Source organism: Symphalangus syndactylus, chromosome 14, assembly GCF_028878055.3.
Source record: "Symphalangus syndactylus isolate Jambi chromosome 14, NHGRI_mSymSyn1-v2.1_pri, whole genome shotgun sequence".
In the NCBI taxonomy this organism is placed as follows: Eukaryota; Metazoa; Chordata; class Mammalia; order Primates; family Hylobatidae; genus Symphalangus; species Symphalangus syndactylus.
In genome coordinates this window covers 64704220-64717674 of record NC_072436.2, presented here as the reverse complement: position 1 = coordinate 64717674, position 13455 = coordinate 64704220, and the positions used below count along the sequence as shown (strand labels likewise).

The 13455-nt window shown below is 43.5% G+C and overlaps 1 protein-coding gene across 1 annotated transcript in view; it reads right to left on the bottom strand.

Moving 5' to 3' along the window:
* Positions 1 to 13455, bottom strand: part of LOC134732392 (uncharacterized) — a 234349-nt gene that overhangs the window by 215234 nt on the left and 5660 nt on the right. The gene's annotated exons all lie outside the window — the stretch shown is intronic.

Sequence of the window (13455 nt, the reverse complement as noted above, 5' to 3'; positions counted from 1 at the left end):
GAGGCTGAGGCAGGAGAATGGCGTGAACCCGGGAGGCGGAGCTTGCAGTGAGCCGAGATTGCGCCACTGCACTCCAGCCTGGGTGACAGAGCGAGACTCCGTCTCAAAAAAAAAAAAAAAAAAAAGGAGGAGGAGGCTGAATTTCCTGCTGTGCCCTGGATTGAGATCACTGTGTCACTCCATCTAAGTTGCCTGGTCACAACTTCCAGTGTGCACCATTGACTACATCCTCCTCATCAGGGAAGGGATAAGAACAAAATGATATCTGTAATGAACTTCTGCCTAGAACTCTACAGTTTATCAATCATTCACTCTGAGAAGACCCTCACATCAACTATGAGGTATCACCACCATTTCCATTTTAGGAATAAGAAGAGTGAGAAAGATAAATGGTTAAGGGTGTTAAGGAATGGGAGGCAGGAAGAAGTCTCCAGCCTTATTCTAATACCATGTCATGTCTACTGTTTAAGATGAGTACTAGCAACTCAAATAAGTAGGTGAACTGTGACAATCAAATGACGATCCTGGGTTCACTGCTACCACTTAGGAAGGGATCAGAAGAAAATGAGTTTTAATTATAGAGGTAGAAATTAAGGATATTCAAAGATGGGAGAGTATACTGTTAAGGCAATCATGCACAGGAATGGGTTACTAATGCGATTATGGAGAACATCTCTCTTGGGGGGAGAAAAATGTGCCTGTAATCAGATAATTTTTATTTGCCAAATTAATTACAATCTACCTATGGGCTTTAGGGAAAACATTAAAAATAACCTTCTCTGTCCCCTAGGCATCATAATATCCCAGATCATATCTGACAGGAGATTAATTTTTCCATGCTATTCAATTTTAAGTCAAATCAAATACTTACCATATGCCTAATGTGTACAAAGCATGGTATAGCAGATGACACACTATGCAATGTATTCAAGTAAACACAGTAGAATCCTGTAGTGTAAATAATAGCAAAGATGCTATCCTTTGCTGAAAGCTGAAGAGGCACCTCAGAGAGACAAGCTATTTCAAAGAAATGATTTTAAAGGAATGTTTCAAATATCAAAATTATTGAGATGCATGTAGATTTATCCAGGCAAATATTTCTACGTGTTTATACATGAATGCTCATATAACATTTAATGCCACCACAACAGTTTCATTTTCTTTAAAATGGTTTTCTGGTCCTTAGTAACAGAAGTCTGTCACATGTATCTTTGGTTCTCCGTTCTGAACCAAGTCAACTTCATGGACTGTTTATTTCATTATGGTATTTGCTACCAACAAAAGTATCCTCTATCTATCTTGTTGGGGCTTTATATAGGAAACTTTAGAAAGGAAGTGGTGGGCATGTGCACAGTGACTCAAATATCTCTGTTTCTATAGGGAGATAAAAAAGATTCACATTGACTCCCACGCTGAGATGTATTTTGTCTAAAGGTACTGGAACTCGTTAACTCTATCTACTCCCTCCTTTGACCATTATACTAGAATGCGCCCCAGCAAAATGTCCTCTTCCAGGGCAAATTCTCAGATTGGGCAAAAGTCAACTAGCTCTACATAGGGTTAAAATAAATAAAAAGTCTTTGAATATTTATTTTAAATTGTTACCTGGAGACATGACTTTTATACAAAGTTAAAAATAAAATGGCGTCTAGTAAAGACAATGGTGGTTGTGGTAAAGGATCTCAGGAAACAGGGACCTCATATTTCTAACCCTCTTCTTCATCCTCCTCACTGGCCACTCAAAAGCTACAGCAGGCAAATAAAGTCCACACTGGGTGCCACAGGCAGGAAGTTCCACCTGATACGGCCACGACCTCCCTCCATGATCTTACCTGAAACTGCCTCCCTTCAGCTCCTTCTTGCCCACAAGTCCTTTCTGGTGCCTCCCACTCAACACCTCCTCCCTAGGGTCTTCACGTCTGCTATTCCCTTAGCCTAGAATGTTTTGTACTCTCACCCTTCCCCATCTCATCAGCTCCAGTCACCCTTTATATCACAGCTAAAATGCCATTCCTGGCCAGGCACAGTGGCTCATGCCTATAATCCCAGCACTTTGGGAGGCCAAGGCAGGTGGATCACCTGAGGTCAGGAGTTTGAGACCCACCTGGCCAACATGCCAAAACCCCATCTCTACTAAAAATACAAAAATTAGCCAGGCATGGTGGTGCATGCCTGTAATCCTAGCTACTCAGGAGGCTGAAGCAGGAGAATCACTCGAACCCGGGAGGCAGAAGTTGCAGTTAGCCGAGATCATACCACTATACTCCACCTGGGCAACAGAGAGAGACTCTTTCTCAAAAAATAAAATAAAATAATAAATAAAGTAAAATAAAATAAAATAAAATGTCATTACCTTAGGGAAGCCTTCACTGTATCCTACACAGGTAAGGTCTCTAATTATGGCCCCATTACATGTTCTGATAGATTCCCAAACACCTCCTTCCAAACCATGTAACACAATTGTAATTCATTGTTTGTGTAACTGTCTATTTAGGAACTATCACGCTAGACAATTAGCTCTTGAAACCAAAGATTAAATCTGTCATTGTCACTTCTATATCTATATTAGGACAGTTTCTGGCACATAGTGAGATCCTAATAAATTTATGGAATGAATGAATGAATAAACTGAATTGAAGAACTCGAAAATTCTCAAACCAAGAAATTTTCTCCTTTAATTCTTTTTCCCAAATCAAACACGAGCCAGCTGACTGAAAGCCAGGATTAGCAAACCATCAGCTAGACTGCCATAAGCCTCAGTGAAGATCAAAGAAGCTTCATAGCACAAAGCTAAGGGAGCCATCTCTTGACCCCCTGATCACCTGGACACTACTTTTATGTCTCCTACAAGGCCTGGGATAAGCTACAGCCAAAAAAAAAAAAAAAAAAGAATTCTCTTTTGCTCCCCTGCAATTTTACTCCATCCAGTGGCCTCTGACCTGGTCTCCAGCTCACTGCCTTTGATAAGTAGAGAATTTTCTCTACTAGCTAAAAGGCATAAGTGAGGCATTCTCATGAGATGCACTTGCTTGTGCAAGGTCAGTCAACATGCCCGTAGCAAGGTTTCTTATTTACCAAGGCAGAAGTGAAAACTATCATGTTGTGAGAAAGAACCTTACTGTAGGCAAAATAAGCATGTTTAACTCTAAATTATCCAGAATAAAACTTTAATGAGAATCTCAAACTATGGAGATGAAATTAATTAGTTTTCTTGTTGCAAATTCAACATAAACTCCAAGTATTGTTAATATTTCAAATTAAACTTTTAGTGAAACTGTTTTATAGGTAACTCCAGTAACATAAAAGCTACTTTACAGGATGATGAAATCACTGCACAATATATTCTTAGGTAATTCTGACCTGTCTGACTTTTTAACTTTCTCCAAGCTATAAAAATCAATATAATCTAGAATATATAAAGAACTCTTCTTACAAATGAACAATTAAAAGGCAAATAATCCAGTTAAAAAAGGGCAAAAGATCTGAATAAGCATTTCTCCAAGGAAGACATACAAAGGACCAATAACCACATAAAAAGATGTTCAACATCATCAGCTATAAGGGAAACGCAAACCAAAATCACAATGAGATACCACTTAATACCCCTAGTAAGGCTATAATCAAAAAGTCAGATAATAGCAGGTGATGGCAAGGATGCTGAAAAACTAGAACCCTTTTACACTGCTGGTGGAAATGTAAAAGGGTGCAGCCCCTTTGGAAAACAGTCTAATAGTCCTAAAAAGGTTAAACATAAATTTATATGACCCAGCAATTCCAATTCTAGTGTATTAACAGCAGCATTATTCATATTAGCCAAAAAGTGGAAACAACACAAATGTCCATCAACTGATAAATGGATACACAAAATGTGGTATATCTATACAACGCAATATTATCTGGCAACAAAAGGAATAAAGAACAGATACATGCTGTAACATAGATGAATCTTAAAAACATCACACTAAGTAAAAAAAAAAAAAAGTTGCAAAAAAAATTATATTATATACTCCTATTTATATGAAATGTCTAGACAGGCAAATCTATAGAGACAGAAGGTAGTGATTGCCTAGGCCAGGGGGATCTGGGAGAAACAGAGAATGACTGCGAATGGGTGAGTTTCTTTTTTAGGTGATAATATGTCTCAAATTAATTATAGTGATAGTTGGTCATCTCTTTAAATATACTTTAAAAATCAGTGAATTGTACACTGTAAATGATTGAATTCCTTGATATGTGAATTATATTTCAATAAAACCAAAGTGCTAGGGTCTTTAAGTAACTTATCTCCAATCTTAAATACTTTAACATTGTCTTTGAATTTGGTCTTCGATTGTAATGTATTTTGGAAATTTGTCCCCATCCAATTCTCATGTTGAATTGCAATCCCCAATGCTGGAGGTGGGGTCTGATGGAAGGTGTTTGGATCCCTCAAAGCATGGTGCTGTCTTCGCAACAGTAAGTTCTTGCAAGATCTGGTCATTTAAAAGTGTGTGGCACCTCCTCCCCATTCTCTCACTCCATTGCTCCTGCTTTCACCCTGTGACGTGACGCTTTTCCTGTTGGCCCTCTGCAATGATTGAAAGTTCCCTGAGGCTTCACCAGAATCCGAGCAGATGCCAGCACCGTGTTTCCTGTGAAGCCTGCAGAACCTCTTTTCTTTATAAATTACCCAGTCTCAGGTGTTTCTTTATAGCAATGCAAGAACAGCCTCATACAAAATGTTAAAAGGGAAAGTGGAGTTTCTTGTGGCTTAAGAAATTATGCAATTGGAGACTGCTATACCTTGAATGAGATGTCCAGGAAAACACTTTCACCAGTGGGTTAGTATCTCCCTTTTTACATAAACGGACAGTTCACCAGAAAGGAACGCCAAGTGGATGCTAAGCTAAAAAGCTTGCAAAGAATTAAAGAAATGCAAGTTAAAATGAAATTCAATCTTTTTGGCTTATAATACTGATAAAAAGACCAGGATTGGAAAATTTGTGGTTAATGAGGGAATTCACACGCACTGCTCCAGGAAACAGAAATTCGTACAACCACTTGGAAGGCAATTTGGCAATAGCTATTAAAAATTTTCATGTTCCCTCCCTCCCTCCCTTCCTTCCTTCCTTCCTTTCTTCCTTCCTTCCTTTCTTTCCCTCTCTGGCCCAGGCTACAATCTACTCGGCTTGCTGCTGCCCGCGCCGCGGACTGCCTGGGACTGCCGGCGCGCGCCACCGCTGCCTGCCTTTTCTCTTTTGGATGCAGGCACGCGTTCGCCATCTTGGCCACGCTGGTGGCCAGCTCCTGACGCCGAGTGCTCTGCCCGCCTCAGCCTCCCGAGGTACTGGGACTACAGACGGAGTCTCGCTCACCCAGTGCTCGGTGTTGCCCGGGCTGGAGTGCGGTGACGTGGTCTGGCCTCACGGCAGCCTCTACCCCCCGGCCGCCTGCCTTGGCCTGCCAGTGTGCTGGGATTGCAACCCCTGCCCGGCCGCCGCCCCATCTGGAAGGTGGGGAGCGCCTCTGCCCGGCCGCCCCGTCTGGGAGGTGAGGAGCACCTCTGCCTGGCCACCCATCGTCTGGGAAGTGAGGAGCGCCTCTGCCTGGCCGCCCCGTCCGGGAAGAAATGAGGAGCGCCTCTGCCCGGGCCCCCCATCCGGGAAGAAGTGAGGAGCGCCTCTGCCCGGCCACCCATCGTCTGGGAAGTGAGGAGCGCCTCTGCCCGGCCACCCACCGTCTGGGAAGTGAGGAGCGCCTCTGCCCGGCCGCCCCGTCTGGGAAGTGAGGAGCGCCTCTGCCCGGCCACCCACCGTCTGGGAAGTGAGGAGCGCCTCTGCCCGGCCACCCACCGTCTGGGAAGTAAGGAGCGCCTCTGCCCGGCCGCCCCGTCTGAGAAGTGAGGAGCGCCTCTGCCCGGCCGCCCAGTCCGGGAAGAAATGAGGAGCGCCTCTGCCCGGGCGCCCCATCCGGGAAGAAGTGAGGAGCGCCTCTGCCTGGCCACCCATCGTCTGGGAAGTGAGGAGCGCCTCTGCCCGTCCACCCACCGTCTGGGAAGTGAGGAGCGCCTCTGCCCGGCCGCCCCATCCGGGAAGAAGTGAGGAGCGCCTCTGCCCGGCTGCCCCGTCCGGGAAGAAGTGAGGAGCGCCTCTGCCCGGCCGCCCCGTCCGGGAAGAAGTGAGGAGCGCCTCTGCCCGGCCGCCCCGTCTGGGAGGTGAGGAGCGCCTCTGCCCGGCCACCCATCGTCTGGGAGGTGAGGAGCGCCTCTGCCCGGCCACCCATCGTCTGGAAAGTGAGGAGCGCCTCTGCCCGGCTGCCTCATCTGGGAAGTGAGGAGTGCCTCTGCCCGGCCACCCATCGTCTGGGAGGTGAGGAGCGCCTCTGCCCGGCCGCCCATCATCTGGGAAGTGAGGAGCGCCTCTGCCCGGCCACCCATCGTCTGGGAAGTGGGGAGCGCCTCTGCCCGACCACCCATTGTCTGGGAAGTGAGGAGCGCCTCTGCCCGGCCACCTATCGTCTGGGAAGAAGTGAGGAGCGTCTCTGCCTGGCCGCCCCATCTGGGAAGTGAGGAGCGCCTCTGCCCGGTCGCCCCGTGTCTGGGTAGAAGTGAGGAGCTCCTCTGCCTGGCCGCTCCGTCTGGGAGGTCTACCACGGAGGCCAGAAGCAATGTGGGGGCTGGGCGTGGTGGCTCACGCCTGTGGTCCCGGCACTCTGGGGGGCGAGGCGGGTTGATCACTTCGGGCTAGGAGTTCGAGACCAGTCTGGCCAACTTGGCGAAACATGAAGAATACAACAGACAAACCAACCAACCAACTCAATGACAACAAAACAGGTCTACCCTGGAGTCATACTCTAATTTTTTCTATTTTCCTCCCTTTCTGATCCTTTATCCCACTTTCTTTTTCTTCCTCTTCCTTCTCCCTCTTCTTTGTCAAATAGAGGATTGAGTTATTATCACTGATCCATATAAAGTCCCTCTCTCATTTATTTTAACTCCCACCCCCATTTCTGTTCCCCGACTTCCCATGTGCAACCTTCCTAATATGTTTGATACGCATCTTTTTGTTTGTATGTATTTTTAGGAAATGTTTATTGTTTTTGTATGCAAAAAAAATTAAAAAAAAAAAATTTTCATGTTCATATCCTTTTACTTAGAAATTCTCTTCTAGGAGTTTATTCTTCAGACATTCTTGCTCAATTGGGTATTTGTAATACTAAAAAACTGGAAACAAACCAGATGTAATAATAAAAGATTGGTTAAATAAAAATACAGTTTGTCCACTCAATAGAATATTTGATGGTTGTTAAAATAATGAATGGAGCAGGCATGGTGGAGTGGCTTGGAAGGCTGAGGCACAAGAATCACTTGAGCCCAGGAGTTCAAGATCAGCCTGGGCAACAAAGCAAGATCCTGTCTCTAAAAACAAAAACAAACAAACAATGAGGTGGTTTGACACATGCTCACATAGAAAGGTGGCCAAGATGTATTGTTAAACAAAAAAGGCAAGTTAGGATTTAGTAGTATGTGCTCACAATGTTAATACATTCATAGGAAAAATATGAAGGAATGTATTCTCAGTTTAATGACATATCTTAGAGTGATGGAATTTCCATTTTCTACATTACACATATCTTTCAAGTTTTAGGGGTTTTTTTGTTTTGTTTTGTTTTTGTTTTTACAAACAATATGCATTAGTTTTACAAGCACAGAAAGGAAAGATTTTTTTTCAAAGAACTGTCCCTTCCCTTTGTGTGATTCACTGAAGCATGGGGAGGAGGGTGGACAGGAGATAGAAATTACAACGGTTTCCAATAACTAGGAATAGTGGCTACTTCCTACCTTCCACCGTGAAAAGTCTCTGTCCACTTTTCTCATCTCCCACAGCCCTTCCTTTCTCTACTCTCAAACTTAACCACTCCCTACCTCAAGCCACTGAATAGTAATCAGTTCCCCTGTCTTTACCCTGTTAGAGCACAAGCTCCTAGAAGACAAAGGGACTCTGCCTAGGTTATCTCCACAGCCCAAAGTACAATGCCTGTACACAATGTTCTAGAGAGTTTCAGCAGCATGTCAGGGCTTTTAAGAAACAGTTTTTGTTTTAAAAGTTTTTAAATGGTTTTTGTTTTAAAATTCAAAGAGTACAAAAAGATACAGTTAAAAAATGGGCCGGGCACAGTGGCATGCACCTGTAGTCCCAGCTACTTGGGAGGCTGAGGCAAGAGAATCACTCGAGCCCAGTAGGTTAAGGCTGCAGTGGGCCATGATTGCACCACTGCACTCCAGCCTGGGCAACAGAGCACGTCTCTGTCTTAAAAAAAATAAAAGAGAAGAAGAATCCTCAGTTCCCAGAAGCCCGTCAATGACCAGTGTTTTGACTATTCTTTCAGACAAGTCTACACAAATGCACACATTCCTGTGGCCCCTTTTCCTTACGTAAATGATAGCATGCACTCTGTTCTGTAGCTTGCTTTTTTCCACTTACATAATGATGCAACTATTTCATATTGGTACATACAAACATAGTTAACAACACCTTATTATTTTCTTAAATGCTTTCCAATGTTGCATCTTATGGGTACACCATAACTTAGCCAGTCTCACCCCACAGATATCAAGTTTGTGTATTATTTAGGATAAGGTCCAGCTGTACTCAAGATAACAGTGGCTTAAACAAAATTGTCTTTCTCTATCACAAAAATCTGTGGAGGTAGATAGTACTTTTTTACAATTTGATATTATAAAGTTGCTCTGGTACTTTACATTATCAAATGCCCATGTCTTGTTACTCCGCCATGCATGGTCTCATTCCCAAGTTCACCCACGGTTCCAGACAGCTGCTCCAGCTCCCTCCCAGTGTCCACATTCCAGGAAGCAGAAGGGGGGACAAAAGAGAAGACATGCCTTTCCCTTTAAGTGTAATTCCCAGAAGTTATGTACTACACATACTTACATCCCATTGGCCCTATATGAATTATGTGGGCATACTTTGTCACAAAGAAGGCTAGGAAATGTCATCTTTACTCCAGGCAGCTATATGCCCACCATAAATTGAGTTTATATATGTTGCTAGAGTATGTAGGGGAAAATAGAATTGGAAATAATACAGTCTCTCATAAGTTACTTCCAATGTTGTGAAATTTAATCAAAGCAACAAAGAACATTCCTACATATCTGCTTTTGTACACTTATGTGAGAGTATTTTTGGACAACTTTCTACAACAGGAGTATAAGCAGCTTTAGAAATCCTGGCCGGGCGCAGTGGCTCACGCTTGTAATCCCAGCACTTTGGGAGGCCGAGGCGGGCGGATCACGAGGTCAGGAGATCGAGACCACGGTGAAACCCCGCCTCTACTAAAAATACAAAAAAATTAGCCGGGCGTGGTGGCGGGTGCCTGTAGTCCCAGCTACTCGGAGAGGCTGAGGCAGGAGAATGGCGTGAACCCGGGAGGCGGAGCTTGCAGTGAGCCGAGATTGCGCCACTGCACTCCAGCCTGGGCGACAGAGCAAGACTCCGTCTCAAAAAAAAAAAAAAAAAAAAAAAAAGAAATCCTATTCCAATTCTTTAATTTTACAAACGAGGTTTAAGACCCAAAGGGGTAAAGTAACTTGCCAAAGTCAAACAATAGCTCCCAGAAGAGTAGGGTTGCCAGATAAAATACAGAACACCCAACAATATTAGAATTTCATATAAACAACAAATAATTTTTAATATAAGTATGTCACAGGTAACATTTGAGACATACTTATACTAAAAAAGTATCCCTCGTTTTTCTGAAATTCTAATTTACTGAGTATCTCATATACGTGTGTATATATACATATATGTGTCATATATATACACATACGTGTGTGTGTATATATATATATATATAGTTTGCTTGTTTTTTTAGAGACAGGGTCTCATTCTGTTGGCCAGGCTGGAGTGCAGTAGCAGTATGATCATAGTTCACTGTAACTCGTGCTCAAGCAATCCCCTCATCTCAGCCTCCTAAATAGCTAGGACTGCAGGCATGGACCACCACACTCAAATAATTTTGTAATTTATTTGAGACAGGATCTTGCTATGTTGCCCAGGCTAGCCTTGAAATCTTGGCCTCAGGCAATCCTCCCATTTCAGCCTGCCAAAGAGCTGGGATTATAGGCATGAGCCACCATGCGTGGCTGCATACTGTATTTTTGTTTGCTAGATCTGCCAACTTTACAGTAGAACCAGGTTTAGAACTTAAATCTGCTGATGTTCAGTCCCAGTTCTTCCTCTGTACAAGATGGGCATGTCAAGTGGGCACAGGTAATAAATGAGGTGGAGCCAACAAAGCATACCACAAATCCCCAGGCCAATAAAAACCTTCCTACCACAGGGCTCAAACATCATGCTATTCATGCCATATGCTTAATGAATTGAATTTTTCCGTCATAAATACATGGGTAAAAAACCAGCCACTCCACAGAGGTTACAGTAAATGTTTCGATCCAAAACCATTAGAGCCTGCATACTTCTATTCAAAATAACATTAGCCTTTCATTAATGCAGACTCACAGAGGCTGAAAGTAGGCAAGTCCTTCCAGAGTTCTGGCTTATTACATATGGAGGGAAGGACGCAAGCATGGACTGTGGATATGCTAAGCACTCAAAACACCTTTGAAATTCACAGTCACTTCACAGTAGTTGATAATGTCAATGTCACCATGGGGAACCAAGCCGAAAATCTCCATTACACCAATAAATTATTTCATTACATTCCCTATATATAGCTGAAAAAATTAAAACTTCACTAATAAATTAGAACCTTCCCATATCCCCTCTTCATGATTACAAATATACCAAGACTAGATAAAGAGTACTGCAGAATGTTTCATATAACAAGATTTTACAGGTACACCTACATTTCACAACAAAGAAATCAAGAACCTTAGTTCTAAGCACATTTTTTATTCTAAATAATGTATATTATTTCCCTAAAAGAGAACTACCCTGAAGAATTAACTTTCCAAAATTTAGCACAAACCTCTCCCACAAAAAAAAAAAAAAAAGGAACTTGATTTTTATTCAGCCTCTAGATTCAACTAGAAATTTCCAGGAAACACAAAGAACAGAGTAATATTTTAAACTCTCTGCAGGGATGCAATCAACAAAATCCAGGCTGGAGGGAAACTATAGGACAAACAATCTGGTCTCTTCAATAACTAAATAACAAATGGAAAAAAGTGAGACTTTTAAAATATTAACCAACACAATGTGTGGTCCTTATTTGAATTCTGATTTAAGCAAACTTCAAAAAAAAAAAACTATAGCACTTATAAGACAACTGGAAATTGAACACTGCCTGAATATTTGGTGGTATTAAAGAAATATCACTAATTTTCCAGGGCATGTGATAACAGTATTATATTTAGAACTTTTTTAAAGGTCCTTATCTTTTATAGACAGAAACTAAAACATTTATGGAGGAACTGATAGGATATGTTCAACATTACTAGTCCTTAGGGAAATGCAAATCAAAACCACAATGAAATGCTACTTCACACCTACTAGGATGGCTATCATAATGATGTCTTTTTTTTTTTTTTTTTTGAGATGGAGTCTCGCTCTGTCGCCCAGGCTGGAGTGCAGTGGCGCAATCTCGGCTCACTGCAAGCTCCGCCTCGTGGGTTCACGCCATTCTCCTGTCTCAGCCTCGTGAGTAGCTGGGACTACAGGTGCCCGCCACCACGTCTGGCTAATTTTTTGTATTTTTAGTAGAGACGGGGTTTCACTGTGTTAGCCAAGATGGTCTCGATCTCCTGACCTCGTGATCCACCCACCTCGGCATCCCAAAGTGCTAGGATTACAGGCGTGAGCCACCGTGCCCGGCCCATAATAACGTCAAAATGCAGCCTGGGCAACACAGTGAAACCCCATCTCTACCAAAAACACAAAAATTAGCTGTGTGTGTGGCATGCACCTGTGGTCCCAGCTACTTGGTGGGCTGAGGCAAGAGGATCTCTTGAGCCCAGGAGGCAGAAGTTGCAGTGAGTCCAGATCGTGCCACTGCACTCCAGCCTGGGCTGCAAAGTAACACTCTGCCTGAAAAAAAAAAAAAATGTAAAAATGGACAATAACAAGTGTTCATGAGAATGTGGAGAAACTGGGGGTCTAGTGCCTTGCTGGTGGGAATGTAAAATGGTGCAGCTCTTCTGGAAGACAGTTTGGCCAATCCTCAAAGTTTAACATAGAATACGACCCAGCAATTCTGTTCGTAAGTATATGCCCAAAGGAATTGAAAGTAGGGCTTCTTCCAAAGTACTATTAGAAGTAAAAAAAAAAAAAAATTGGCTGGGTGAGGTGGCTCACATCCATAATTCCAGCACTGTGGGAGGCTGAGGTGGCGGAGCACTTGGGGCTAGGAGTTTGAGACCAGCCTGGCCAACCTGGCAAAACCCTGTCTCTACTCAAAATACAGAATTTAGCCTGTAATCCCAGCCACTTGGGAGTCTGAGGCATGAGAATCACCTGAGCCGGGGAGGTGGAGGTTGGTTGCTGTGAGCCTAGACTGCGCTCCTGCACTCCAGCCTAGGTGACAGAGTGAGATTCTGTCTCAAAAACAACACAAAACAAAAACAAAAACAAATGCTTTTAATTTAAAAAAAAATTTTAAAAGGAAGCAGGATCTCAAAGAGATACTTTCACCTCAATGTTCATAGCAACTTTATTCACAATAGACAAAAGGTAGAAAAAACTCCAATGTCCATCCAACCGATGAAGGGATAAACGAACTATGGCATACATGTACAGTTGACAATTATTCAGTGAGAAGACAGAGCGAAGCGCCGACACGCGCTACAACATGGATGAACCGTGAAAACATCCTCAGCGAAAGCACCCAGACACAAAAGACCACATATCATGTGATTCCACTTATGTAATATACCTATTTGGGAAAAACTTCCAAACCGGGTTTTACCTTTGCTCTCACACTGCAACAAACGCAGAAGACTTCTGTGACCAAATGTGGGGACATCTGCCCACCAATAAACAAGCAATCAATTCTGCAGCAGACACCAGCAAGGTGCCCTCCAATTCAAGTCCAACACAATCTACCCAGGGTGAGGGCTCAGTTCCCAAGGCTGACTCCTCCTTCCCACCAGTCCAGGCCTCTGGAACTTGTCACCCATAAGCTTCAAGTTGGGTTCCCATGACCGACCCCCTCTTTGGATTCAATTAATTTGCTAGAGCGGCCCACAGAACTCAGGGAAACACTTACTTAGGAGGCTTACTGGTTTATTGTGAAGGGCATTTTAAAGGATACAGAGAAAAAGCCAGATGAAGAGAGACACAGGGTGACGTCTGGAAAGGTCCTGAGCACAGGAGCTTCTGTTCCTGTAGTTGGGGAGTGCCACCCTCCCAGCACAGGGATGAGTTCTTTTTCACCTTCCTTCCTGCCTCCACGTGTTCAGCCATCTGGCAGCTCTCTGGACCTAGTCCTCTTGGCTTTTTA